The 13,056-nt window shown below is 44.8% G+C and overlaps 3 long non-coding RNA genes across 10 annotated transcripts in view; 1 reads left to right on the forward strand and 2 right to left on the reverse strand.

The window, feature by feature from the left end:
* Positions 1–1,750, reverse strand: part of LOC127544558 (uncharacterized) — a 40,971-nt gene extending 39,221 nt beyond the window's left edge. For all 5 annotated transcript variants that reach the window (XR_007949490.1, XR_007949481.1, XR_007949509.1 and 2 more), the window contains exon 1: positions 1,448–1,750. This is a non-coding gene — a long non-coding RNA (uncharacterized LOC127544558). The remainder of the gene's footprint in view (positions 1–1,447) is intronic.
* The window catches only part of LOC127545050 (uncharacterized), a 41,852-nt gene extending 38,769 nt beyond the window's left edge, over positions 1–3,083 (forward strand). For all 3 annotated transcript variants that reach the window (XR_007949599.1, XR_007949592.1, XR_007949591.1), the window contains one exon: positions 2,986–3,083. This is a non-coding gene — a long non-coding RNA (uncharacterized LOC127545050). The remainder of the gene's footprint in view (positions 1–2,985) is intronic.
* LOC127545494 (uncharacterized) lies at positions 3,047–5,012 on the reverse strand. Of its 2 annotated transcripts, none has more exons than XR_007949684.1 (2): positions 4,898–5,012; positions 3,047–3,177 (listed from the first exon to the last, which is right to left on the reverse strand). It is a non-coding gene; the product is annotated as an uncharacterized LOC127545494 (long non-coding RNA). The 2 variants fall into 2 exon arrangements; XR_007949677.1 differs by lacking the exon at positions 4,898–5,012 and adding an exon at positions 4,063–4,699.
* Between the last annotated feature and the right edge of the window lie 8,044 nt (positions 5,013–13,056).

Consider the following 13,056-nt stretch of genomic DNA (forward strand, 5'->3'; position numbering starts at 1 on the left):
TCTATTAGTGTTGCATAAGTTTTCTGTTTGTTTGTTTTCTCAAATAAGGCCTTCCCACAATCTGTGTGCATGCATAAGGTTTCTCTCGGTGTAAATTCTCTGGGATCAAACAAGTTCCTTCATTTGAAAGGTTTTCCTACACTGTGTTCATTGTTCAGGTTTATTGTAATAACCGTGTTAGCACCCTTAGAATCAGCCAGAGTCAGGATAAGCAAAAGTCCTTAGTCTTTATTCTTGCTCTTTAGGGGTAGAAGTGAAGGGGTTGGAAGCAGGATCTCTGCAACCTTCCTTTTTCCTTGTCTACAGCCAAAGTGACTCTTGCTCGTCTTACTCCACCCCCAGTCCCTCCTACAATTCTCTGTATACACCAATCATCGAGCCAGCACAGAAGAGTGCTAAGGACCATTTTCCAACCATATACCCATAGAGTATTGTCCAATTGGTACTTAGCCTCAAGTGCTTGGGTGTCCTGACCTCAGTGCATTGACTCAAGAGTTTCAGCCCTCTACATCTCCTGCTTTCTTTTGTTTTAGAACACAGGTAGTCTTGCCATCCCTGACTTCTCAGGGAGGTGAGAACCCCAAAATGAGGTGATCACACCCTCCCTGACTTCTCAGGAAAGGAAGTGAAAACACCAAAAAAGAGGTGATCATTCTCCCCGACTTCTCAGGAGGGGAGGTGAAAGTACTGAAAAGGAGATGATCATGCCCTCCCTGACATCTCAGGGAGATGAAAAACACCAAAGGAAAGTGGGGATTGTGAACAGGTTTCTGGGCTGAAGGGTTTTATTAGAAACAGGTATGCACAAACCCATCAGCATGGGAGGTATTACAGAAGCACATATCAATATTGCACAGGCTAGTAGTGATGACTCTCCGCACAACCACTGCAGGCTCAATGTGGTGCAACAAACATCAATTGTACATGCAACTAGTGATATAACAAACAACATGAATCATCATAGTGTTGTAAAAGATTTCCACAAGTTCTAAAAGAAGGGTATGTAAACAACAGTCACACATACACCTTCTTCAGCAGCCAAGAGATAGTCCAAAATCAATCTATTGTGCATTGCTTCACATGTCATGGGATCCAATGATTCCCACAAGTTTTTGAAGTCTTGCAACAGTCTTTTCATATCTCAGAGAATCCAGTGATTCCTGACAGTTTTGCAGTTCTACAATTGTTGATGTCCACAAGTCAAACGCCATAACTGCCGTGCTCATTCAGTGGTGAGCACAGTCAGCAATGGAACCACCAGATGTTTCTTGGGTCTTCTTCCTTTCAAGGTGTGCTCCATCTCTCTCTGATGGACAAGGTGAATATGGCACATTGGCACCCATCTGATTCCTTCTCCATTTGTGGAGATAACAGCAAACCCTCTCCCCCAAGCAGTTAACATATCTGGTCCCTTCCATTCACCACTTTCTGGGCCTCTCCACATCACCTGGCGATTAAAGATAATGGAGAGGCTTGCACTGGACACTGCCCTTCCGGTGGGTTATAAAACCTGCCTGCCACAGCCAATGCACCTTGTCAAATATCAATAAGTAGTATAAAGAGCTAGATTTACAAGTTCTCTAGGGTTGTCTGTGGCTCCCCCTTTCTTTTGTTTTCAGAGGAGCATCTTAATGTCTCTCTTTCTCTTCTCTACTATTGTCTGAACTTGAGGATTAAAAGGTATGCTAGTGGTGTGTAAAATCTTACACTGTGCACAAAAGTGTGCAAAATGTTTAGAAGTATATGCAGGTCCATTGTCTGTTTTCCTTGCTTGTGGCACACCCATAATTGCAAATGCTTGTATAAGGAATTCAGTGACCACTCAGGCTGTCTCTTTTGCTGCTGGTATTGCACAAGTGAATCCTGAAAAGGTGTCTACCACAACATGGATAAAAGACAGAGAACCAAAAGATTTATAATGGGTTAAATCCATTTGCCAAATTTCATTGGTCTCAAACCACAAGGGTTCTTCCCTGGAGGCAGTGTAGGAGCATGGAAGGGAAGGCAAAGTGTACAGGTTTTTACTATGCTCCTAGCTTCCTCTCTTGTTATTCCAAATTGTAAGCGTAAAGCTCGAGCAGCCTGATGATATTTAGAATGAGATTCTTGGGCTGCCTTTCAAAGTGTGCTCCATCTGTTTCTGATGGACAAGGTGAATACGGCTTGTTGGCACCCATCTGATTCCTTCTCCATTTGTGGAGATAAGAGCAAACCCTCTCCCCCAAGCAGTTTATCTATCCGGTCCCTTCCATTCACCACTTTCTGAGCCTCTCCACATCACCTGGCGATTAAAGATAATGGAGAGGCTCGCACTGGACACAGCCCTTCCGGTGGGTTATAAAACCTGCCTGCCAGAGCCAATGCACCTTGTCAAACATCAAGAAATAGTATAAAGAGCTAGATTTACAAGTTCTCTAGGGTTGTCTGTGGCTCCCCCTTACTTTTGTTTTCAGAGGAGCATCTTAATGTCTCTGTTTCTCTTCTCTACTATTTCCTGTACTTGAGGATTAAAAGGTATGCTAGTGGTGTGTAAAATCTTACACTGTGCACAAAAGTGTGCAAAATGTTCAGAAGTATATGCAGGTCGTTGTCTGTTTTCCTTGCTTGTGGCGCATCCATAATTGCAAATGCTTGTATAAGGAATTCAGTGATCACTCAGGCTGTCTCTTTTGCTGCTGTATTGTAAAAGTGAATCCTGAAAAGGTGTCTACCACAACATGGAAAAAAGACAGAGGACCAAAAGATTTATAATGGGTCAAATCCATTTGCCACATTTCAATGGGTCTCAAAGCACAAGGGTTCTTCTCTGGAGGCAGTGTAGGAGCGTGGAAGGGAAGGCAAGGTGTACAGGTTTTTACTATGCTCCTACCTTCCTCTCTTGTTATTCCAAATTGTAAGCGTAAAGCTCGAGCAGCCTGTTGATATTTAGAATGAGATTCTTGGGCTGCCTTTCAAAGTGTGCCCCATCTCTTTCTGATAGACAAGGTGAATATGGCTCATTGGCACCCATCTGATTCCTTCTCCATTTGTGGAGATACAAGCAAACCCTCTCCCCCAAGCAGTTTATCTATCCGGTCCCTTCCATTCACCACTTTCTGGGCCTCTCCACATCACCTGGCGATTAAAGATAATGGAGAGGCTCGCACTGGACACTGCCCTTCCGGTGGGTTATAAAACCTGCCTGCCACAGCCAACGCACCTTGTCAAAAATCAAGAAATAGTATAAAGAGCTAGATTTACAAGTTCTCTAGGGTTGTCTGTGGCTCCCCCTTACTTTTGTTTTCAGAGGAGCATCTTAATGTCTCTGTTTCTCTTCTCTACTATTGCCTGTACTTGAGGATTAAAAGGTATGCTAGTGGTGTGTAAAATCTTACACTGCGCACAAAAGTGTGCAAAATGTTCAGAAGTATATGCAGGTCCGTTGTCTGTTTTCCTTGCTTGTGGCACACCCATAATTGCAAATGCTTGTATAAGGAATTCAGTGATCACTCAGGCTGTCTCTTTTGCTGCTGATATTGTAAAAGTGAATCCTGAAAAGGTGTCTACCACAACATGGAAAAAAGACATACGACCAAAAGATTTATAATGGGTCAAATCCATTTGCCACATTTCAATGGGTCTCAAACCACAAGGGTTCTTCTCTGGAGGTAGTGTAGGAGCGTGGAAGGGAAGGCAAGGTGTACAGGTTTTTACTATGCTCCTACCCTCCTCTCTTGTTATTCTAAATTGTAAGCGTAAAGCTCAAGCAGCCTGATGATATTCAGAATGAGATTCTTGGGCTGCCTGAAATAAAGGAGTATTGACCAACATGGTTAGAAGGCTATCTGCCTTTGAATTACCATTCAAAATACCATCTCTCTGATGGACAAGGTGAATATGGCTCACTGGTACCCATCTGATTCCTTCTCCATTTGTGGAGATAAAAGCAAACCCTCTCCCCCAAGCAGTTTATGTATCCGGTCCCTTCCATTCACCACTTTCTGGGCCTCTCCACATCACCTGGCGATTAAAGATAATGGAGAGGCTCGCACTGGACACTGCCCTTCCGGTGGGTTATCAAACCTGCCTGCCACAGCCAATGCACCTTGTCAAATATCAAGAAATAGTATAAAGAGCTAGATTTACAAGTTCTCTAAGGTTGTCTGTGGCTCCCCCTTACTTTTGTTTTCAGAGGAGCATCTTAATGTCTCTGTTTCTCTTCTCTACTATTGCCTGTACTTGAGGATTAAAAGGTATGCTAGTGGTGTGTAAAATCTTACACTGTGCACAAAAGTGTGCAAAATGTTCAGAAGTATATGCAGGTCCATTGTCTGTTTTCCTTGCTTGTGGCGCACCCATAATTGCAAATGCTTGTATAAGGAATTCAGTGACCACTCAGGCTGTCTCTTTTGCTGCTGATATTGTAAAAGTGAATCCTGAAAAGGTGTCTACCACAACATGGAAAAAAGACAGAGGACCAAAAGATTTATAATGGGTCAAATCCATTTGCCACATTTCAATGGGTCTCAAACCACAAGGGTTCTTCTCTGGAGGCAGTGTAGGAGCGTGGAAGGGAAAGCAAGGTGTACAGGTTTTTACTATGCTCCTACCTTCCTCTCTTGTTATTCCAAATTATAAGCGTAAAGCTCGAGCAGCCTGATGATATTTAGAATGAGATTCTTGGGCTGCCTTTCAAAGTGTGCTCCATCTCTTTCTGAGGGACAAGGTGAATATGGCTCATTGGCACCCATCTGATTCCTTCTCCATCTGTGGAGATACAAACAAACCCTCTCCCCCAAGCAGTTAACATATCGGGTCCCTTCCATTCACCACTTTCTGGGCCTCTCCACATCACCTGGCGATTAAAGATAATGGAGAGGCTCGCACTGGACACTGCCCTTCTGGTGGGTTATAAAACCTGCCTGCCACAGCCAATGCACCTTGTCAAACATCAAGAAGTAGTATAAAGAGCTAGATTTACAAGTTCTCTAGGGTTGCCTGTCCACTGTGTGTGTGGACCTGCAAGATATCAATCTTACCTGGATGCTTTCTCACTTGCTCTTGAAGTTCCTAAAAGAGCTGATATATATTAGAGGTTACAAATTTTATTTGGGCTATGGCAATTTTTTGTACCACACCTACTGAACAGGCTAAATCAGATAGTCTATTATCCCTCCTGGATAATAAGTAAGAGCTAGAATGATCGCATACAATTCATTCTGCTGAGTGGACTGAAAAGGAATTCTGAGTACTCTCTTTACAGTTAAGTCACAAGAGTATACAGCACAAATATTCCGTTTGGATGCATCTGTAAAGAGAGTTGGTCCTTTAAGAGGAACTTTAAAAACCTTTTCTTCAAGAATCCACTGTCAATTATGTAATAGTCTGGTTCTCTTTAATGGAGTCCCGTGTGTAAAATTTGGAGCCATAGCTAATAAAATTTGCCAGTCTGGGATGGTTTCACAGCATACATTAATTTGTGCATTAGTATAAAAGGTGTATATCTTATCCCAGTTAACTGTACTGCTTGCTCAATGGCTTTTAATAAAATTTTAGCCATAGGCACTGGGTAAAGATTAAGAGTTTGTTCTGGTTGTGTTGGGAGGTTCACCCACTCTATCACACACTGTCTGCTTGATGAAGGACTGCTGTGGGTGCCTCTTGTGTAGCAAAAACTGATATTTCCAAGGGTTTTTGAATGACATTCAACCACATTGGATAAAGTCAGTTCAAGTTCTCTGAAAGACTTGTGAGCTTTTTTTGTAAGCTGGCGTGGTGAGTTTAAAACAGTGTCTCTCCTTAAAGTGTCATTTAATGGTTGTAATTGATAGGTAGTCAATCCTAACCCTCGACACATCCCTTAGATAAGAGCTGTAGTCAGGCAGAAAGTCTTCCCATAGTCATTACGTTCTTAAGATCTTTCACAGTATGGATAATCTGATGTCAAATGAGGTCTATCTTCCAACTGTCTGGAATTGTCTGTTTGATTTCAGACCTCCTGTCCCAACCTGAAAGAGATAAAAATGTAAATATTCCATTTCCTGCTGCATTACACTTAATCATATCTCCTATCGCCTCAATCAATAAAGATGATCAAATAATAAAATATACAACATAGGACACATTAGCTTTGTGTACTATAATGAGCTTTTACACTTTAAAATAAGCTTCTATACCAACACTACAAGAAAGTCTAAGATAGAAAAGAAACTCTCACATTCATCAAATCATTCATACCAGCACTTATCTGATTAAAAAAATCAACAGGTTCTATTGGGGAATGTCTAAGATACATTCCTCTAACACAATATTACCTCACTTTAAAAAATGACAAATATGAAGAGTTCAGCGAAGCAAGGAAAGACTTAGGTGAAGTATTACAGGGAAATAAGAAGAGTAAACAAAATATACGATGACAACAAAAATACAACATAATATGTAATTATAAGGACAAAGGATGGTCCCAGAGTAGAGCTGAGAACATGTACCTCCCTCCCTTCATGGCAGAAGTGGAAGATTCCCAGTATGGAACAATGTATACGTATATTAAATAAAGAGGTGACAATTTGTTAGTTTTCAATTCGTTTCTTTTTTTTCTTCTTTTTTAACCTTATAAGGAAAAGCTTGTTTAATAGGGGAGTAGGAAGAGGTATATTTAGAAATAATTGTGAAGTAAAAATAAAATAGATTGATAATAATAACGGTTTAAATGGTGCAAGATTCCTTGAAGGATATAATGCAAGTCTTTTTTTTAATTAGAAAACTAGTAAATATGTATTTATTCAGAAAATATTATTAGAGAAGTGGCTACTTGTCAGGTATGTTACGGTGAGGTCCCCTCTCTCGTATGCATTAGCATAGATGTTTGCCGAGGTCCCTTCCAATTCTGAAATTAAGTATCAGGGCAGGGCAGGCAGAAGAGGTAAACTAATGCTTATTAAATGGGTTTGTTACTCTTGTGGCAGCAAAGAACAAGTTGGGGGGTTCCATAAACAGTGAAATGCTCCAGACATTCATTTTTCCACATATGTTCATGTCTTCAAGTCCTAGAACACTGGAGGAACTCTTGGATGAGAATCTGAATCACTTAAAAGAGTCTGGCCTAGATCCACGCAGGGAAGAACGTGTAGATAAAAAATGCCTAGTGTCCACACCCTAACATGCAGCTAGATGGGCAACATTCAGAATTCATCCAACAGTGCAATTTTAAAGCTTAGAACTACAGTTTTTGTATAACTATGTATACATATCTTGGATTTAACATATACTTTAACATATTTGACATGTATGGGACTACCTGCCATATAGGGGAGGGAGTGGGAGGAAGGAGAGGAAAAGGTGGAACAGAAGGTTTTGCAAGGGTCAAAGTTGAACAATTACCCATGCATATGTTTTGTAAATAAAAAGCTAAAATAAAAAAAATAAATTTTAAACTAGTTTTTGGGACCTTTTATATTTATTCATATCTTAGAAGGATGGACACTGCAAAAGGGTAATAAGTTGTTCTAATAACTGAAAAGGAGAAAAGGCTGAAATGCCTTTGGGAAATGAAACGTCCCCTTAATGTCCCCAGACTTCTCCCTGACACAAAGATTCGTATCTTACATACAAATATTCTACACAGGTGTTGATGACACATATAAGAAGAATTTCAAGTATTACATATATAAAGTCACTCTATCAAAGGCCTTTGATTTCATTAAGTGTGAAAACTACTTTCCTCCACCAATACTGGCTGCAACTCATCTAGAATTTTAGAGTTTTACTTACCGAAGGTTGAGAAAGAATCACTGATAAGGCTCATACTCACATAGTTACCATCAGAGGTAAGGCATAGAGCATTACTAAATTCACAAGGAAAGATTAAAAATTTGTCAGAGAAACTGCCTGCCTATAACGGATAAATTGTCCAAGGATATAAAGAGAAAAATCCAAATGGAAAAAGAAAGACAAATTTAAAAGTCAGATGAAAAATCACTCAAACCTTACTAATCAATCAACTGACCATGAATTGGAACAATTGCCCCCAAATGCGGTTTAACAACATGACGTGATTCCAGCGCAGGAAGAAAAGCGGCCTTTGTCACTGGGGCCGCCAGGATCCTCCCGGATCCAGCCGCTTTTCTGACCCCGAGGCCCTGCGGGATTATACAAAGAGGGGTCAGTCCGCCAGAGCCGGGCTCGGTGCTAAGCGTGAACTACACGCACACATGCGCACACACAGGCCCGCATAGATGGGAGACAGAGGGAAGGGGGAGGAATAATTAGCAGCGGGAAGGTCCGGAATAAGGGGATGGGAAAGGAGTCCCGCAGAAGATGGAGTCCCGCGGAAGCTTTTCTGCAGTAGCTGTCCCGAAAAAGGAGTCCCGCGGAAGCTTTTCTGCAGTAGCTGTCCCGAAAAAGGAGTCCCGCGGAAGCTTTTCTGCGGTAGCTGCCCCGAAAAAGGAGTCCCGCGGAAGCTTTTCTGCGGTAGCTGTCCCGAAAAAGGAGTCCCGCGGGAGGAGACGGACTGGCGGGGGTGGGGGTGGGGGGAAACAATGGAGAAAATGGCAGGAACAGAGATGGGAGTTTAAACGAATGTTCCGCCCCTGAGGAAAGCCAGAGCCCTGCACCTTTCCGTGACTCCCCACAGGGACCCCTCCCCTTTGGGCCCCGCATGCAGGGCGGGCAGGGTGTTGGCTGACGCGCCGCTGACTGGCGGGACTGGGCGCCAGATCCCAAGGTCGTGGGTCCCAAAAGAGCCCCGGCCCCAGGACCTCTGAAGGGGGAGCCCCCACTTACCGAGGAAGAGTCAGGGGGGACGGAGCCTGGCGGCCATTTCTCCTCCTCGGAGCCTCACCTGGAGAGGGAGCGATAAAGGGGCAGGAAGGAGGTTCTCATCCCTGTGACTGCCCCGACACCGAGCCCGGAGGGGCCTGGGAGGAGAGGGGTCACTCGGGCTCCGGAGGGAGCGGCTCTGGGGGGGGAGCGGGAAGCCCGGGAAGGGGGGCCCGCAGGGAGGAACCAAAGCGGGGAGGTGCGGGGGGAAGGTCTTCGGGAGGCGGCTCCAAGGTCTAGGCGAGAAGAGCGAAGGGAGCACGGACCGGGGCGGTTCCCACGATGCTAGAGCGCCCCTTACAGGCTTCCGCACCACAAGCGGCGCCTTCAGCAGCGCCTCCTCTGCGGCGACTCTGCGGCGATGGCAGGATTCCCGGCAGGGGGAGAGCGCTAGAGCCCCAACTTCCGGTTCCGGGAAAGCACGTGAAGGGAACCACGTGGGATGCCAAGTTCTGCCCCCTGCGGCCACGCGGCCTTTTGGGCTATGGGTTTCTCCCAGAATGCTCTCTGGCCCTAAGAGCTTCGAGGGAGGTGGGAATTCCGAGATCTCACACTAAACCCTGAAATTTCCCAAACGTGGGAACTCCAGTGAGTAAAGGGGCAACAAGCACCAGCATTGAATGAAGTCCTTCTACTCAGTCCCTTGTTTCAGGTTCTGGCCCAAAACACCTTCTTGTGAGATCGGATCGATCATCTATCGCCTCTAACGAGTCAGCAGCTTGTAAAGATTCCAACATTTCTACTCAGCAAAATTAGCGGCAAAAATGTTAGTATGTGTTTCTTTCTCAAAGGAAGACTTTGGGATAATTCCTGTTGCTGAGAAAGGAGGGTGAGAGATCCCCAGGTTGGTGCCTCAGGTTTTTGTGAAAGAACTCGCAGTCCTGATCTGCTGGCAAGGTTTGTGGCGGAAAATGGATTTATTACACTGAGAAACAGCTTCCCTCGGGGCCAAACCCAGAAAGAATTAGCAAAGCTTCGGGGGACAGAGTGTTTTTTAATTCGCCTTCTTAAGTTTTGAGGTTAGGGACAATAAGGGCGAATTTTCAATTAGAATAAAGGGTGGTGATTATGCCCCAGGCCAAGAACTCCCACTGAATTGTAGGTGCAGACACTAATGGGAGTTTCCCCAGGAACAGGAGGATTTCCCCCCAAAGGTCAGGAGGGATTGAGATTTTAGGGTTTCTCTAACCCAGGTCCCCCCCACCAAGATCTGGGGGACCCCGTTTACATCATTCCCCCCTGAAGCAGTCATCTCAAATTCATTTGGGGCAAAGGGACAAAGTCTCATTTTCTGGGGCTGCTTCAAGCTGACAAGGATTGTAGAGTTGTCCCTGTGTTCAATGGGGGTTCAGGGCAGGGGGGAAAGTGCAAGATCTGAAGGTGGCTGCAGCAACATCAAGGGGCTGTGGAGTGTCCCAGTCAATTGTCCCATGATCTTTAGACTGAACGAGTTGTTGGAAGTCCATAGCTTGGAGCCTGGAAGAAACACATCTCACAAGTGGGTGGTATCCAGGGTAGAGATGGTGACATTTGGGAATGGGGCCTTTGCAAATAATGCATCGGGTGCCATCTGTGGGCTGCCTTGAGCATGCTGATGGCCCATACCGCAATCCTGAAAGCCCCCACTGCCTACGGAGCTCCCTAGTGAAAGGCTAAGAAGGAGTTAACTACTGGCAGGGGCCATAGAATGACATCAAGAAAATTAGCAGGGAAAATGCTAGGAGCAAAGTTCTCATCCTTCAAGCGGGAAATGACCAAAAGAAAAAGAAAAGAAAGAAAGAAAAAGAAAGAAAGAAAGAAAGAAAGACAACTAGAGAGAGAGAAAGGACACAATTTCAGCCTTCTTTCTCCAGTGTTTTCAGGGGTTCTGTGGAAAAGTAGCTTCAGGTCCTCTATGGGTTCACAGGGATATTCTGAACTATCTGAAGGAGAGATAACAGAAGCAGCATTTTCAATCCTAGAAATAGTCCGACTGGGGGACCCTTCCAGTTTGACTGATGTCCGAGTAGCTAGAATGACCTTATATGATCCTTTCCACCTACATTCAGCAGGTCAGCACCTTGAGGCTTCCAAAATTTCACATATACCATGACCCTGTATTTACAGGGGAGGCCGTCTTACGAGCATCTGAAGGTTTAGGGAGATGATCGTTTGTGTATTCGGAAAGGGCCCTCTGGACTGCCCCAAGCTGTGTGGCAAACTCGGTGACCAGGGGCTGTTCTGCATCTACAAGAATGGTGGTAGAGAAGGGCCTCCCACACAGAAGTGCAAAAGGGCTAAGCTTAAAGGGGTCAACAAAGAACAAAGCAACTGGAAACCTCTGCCAGAGAGCCTATTTGCCAATCTTGCCCTGGGTATGTGCCTTTTCTTTTAAGAGGCTTCAGGAGAGGGGGAGCTTTAATAGCTCCTTCAGGATTCACCTGGGCACAAACTGGGCAGGCCTGGCAGACCTGTCCGATCATTTCTCCCCTTGTGACCAGTAAAAATGAATTTCACAAGGGGTGAAAGTGCATTTCTTCCCAAGGGGGCAGCTTGGAGAAGACAAAAAAATAAGTTTCCACGACTTGCCTGGGATTAAAAGTTGGCCTGAGAGTGTTTCAAACCATCCAGAAGGAGCAAGGGTGTATCCCCTTTATTCTGCAAGGGCTTGTTCCTCTGAGCCATATGAAGGTGTGTAAGAATCGGGGAGCTGGGGAATTAAAGGTGCCATAGTCAGGGGTGAGTGGGCAGCAGCTTGAAAAGCTGCATGCCCTTTCTCCTTGGCCTGAAGTGAATCTCCCTTCTGGTGTGAATGACAGAACGTGACTGAAACCTCTCTGGGTTTGTGGACAGCTTGTCACCATCGAGCCCCCGATGCCCTTTGGCTTCTAAAATGCTCTGGTGCCCTAGGGTGAGTTTTGAGGCTTCTTCAACAGGTGTTAGAAGGGCTGTCGCAGTTACTGCTCTAAGGAACAAGGCCGTTCTAGGGAAACTGAATCCAGTTTCTTTGAGAAATGGGCAAATGATCTGGGAACAGGTTAAATGGCCTGAGTTAAGATCCCCAGGGCCTGGCTCTGCCTTTCATCTACATACAGAGTGAAAGGCTTTTCTAAATTAGGTAGAGCCAGGGCAGGGGCAGAAGTCAGTTTGGCTTTTAGGGTGTTAAAATCATTGGCCTGAAAAGGACCTTAAATGGGGTTTAGATTATGGCCCAAATGTTTGACAACCTGGGAGGCAATGTGGGCTTTGGATGAGGAGACGCCAGAAAATTAAGAGTTTTTATGGCTGCATCTAAGAAACCTCTTGGGTGGGTCTGCAGATCAAGATGGGACTGACGTTTAAAATCTTTAGCTTGCCCAGGGATTCCTGGGTGCCAGACAGAGGAATCTATTTTCTCCCAGATTTGAGAGGGAATGTGGTAGGGTTTTGAAAGAAGCACAAAAAGGTAACCTGGAGTTCTGAGAAAATTGGGTCCTAATTTCATCATGAAATCACACCCCAATAAGGGAGCAGGATAGGAGTGAATATTAAGAAATGAGTGTTTCAATAACAGGTCACCAAACTGGCAAGGCAGAAAGAAAGTCTCCAAACAGTTCTTAAGTTTCCCTTCATTCCCCATTCTAAGAGACCAGAGCGCCCGAGCAAGACAGATAGAAAAGTCCCCATATGAAAAAGAAATTTAATGCTCTTACTGGCCAGATCAGAAGACACTCAGGGCTTGGCTGTCACGGTAGAGCAAGGGGGAGCTTGACCAAGCCCCAAACTCCTGCCGGAGGGCAGGGCTTTTGGGGGGGGGGGACTTTGTCCCTTGTCTCCTCTCCAGTGCCCCTCCTGGTTACATTTAGGGCAAGGACCGGGGAGTTTCCTCCAAGGACAGTTTTGGGCAGATGGCCCTGTCCACGTCACCTGAAGTACAAACTCCTATGTATAGTTCCCGGATATCACAGGAGCTAAAATTTGGAATTGTTCTCCATTTTTTGCTTTAACTCTGCAATCTTTTTCCTCTGCTGCCCTATTCAGGTCTAGTTCAGGCCCTATTATTAAAGACTCCAAGAGCTGTTTCTAACAGCTGGGTCGGGAATTTGAGGCCCCAAGGCTCACTTCTGCAGCTTCCTCCATATATCTGGGCAGATTGTTTAATATTAACATCTTTCCAGGAAAGATCCAATTGAAGAGCATCGGCCTCAGACCCCTCAAGGAACTTGACGAGGACCTCAGAGTAATAGCCAGGATTTTCCTCAGTCTGGGAGAGATTTGGCAATGAAAAGGGCGCCTCTACCT

This window comes from Antechinus flavipes, chromosome 1 (genome assembly GCF_016432865.1).
Source record: "Antechinus flavipes isolate AdamAnt ecotype Samford, QLD, Australia chromosome 1, AdamAnt_v2, whole genome shotgun sequence".
NCBI lineage: Eukaryota > Metazoa > Chordata > Mammalia > Dasyuromorphia > Dasyuridae > Antechinus > Antechinus flavipes.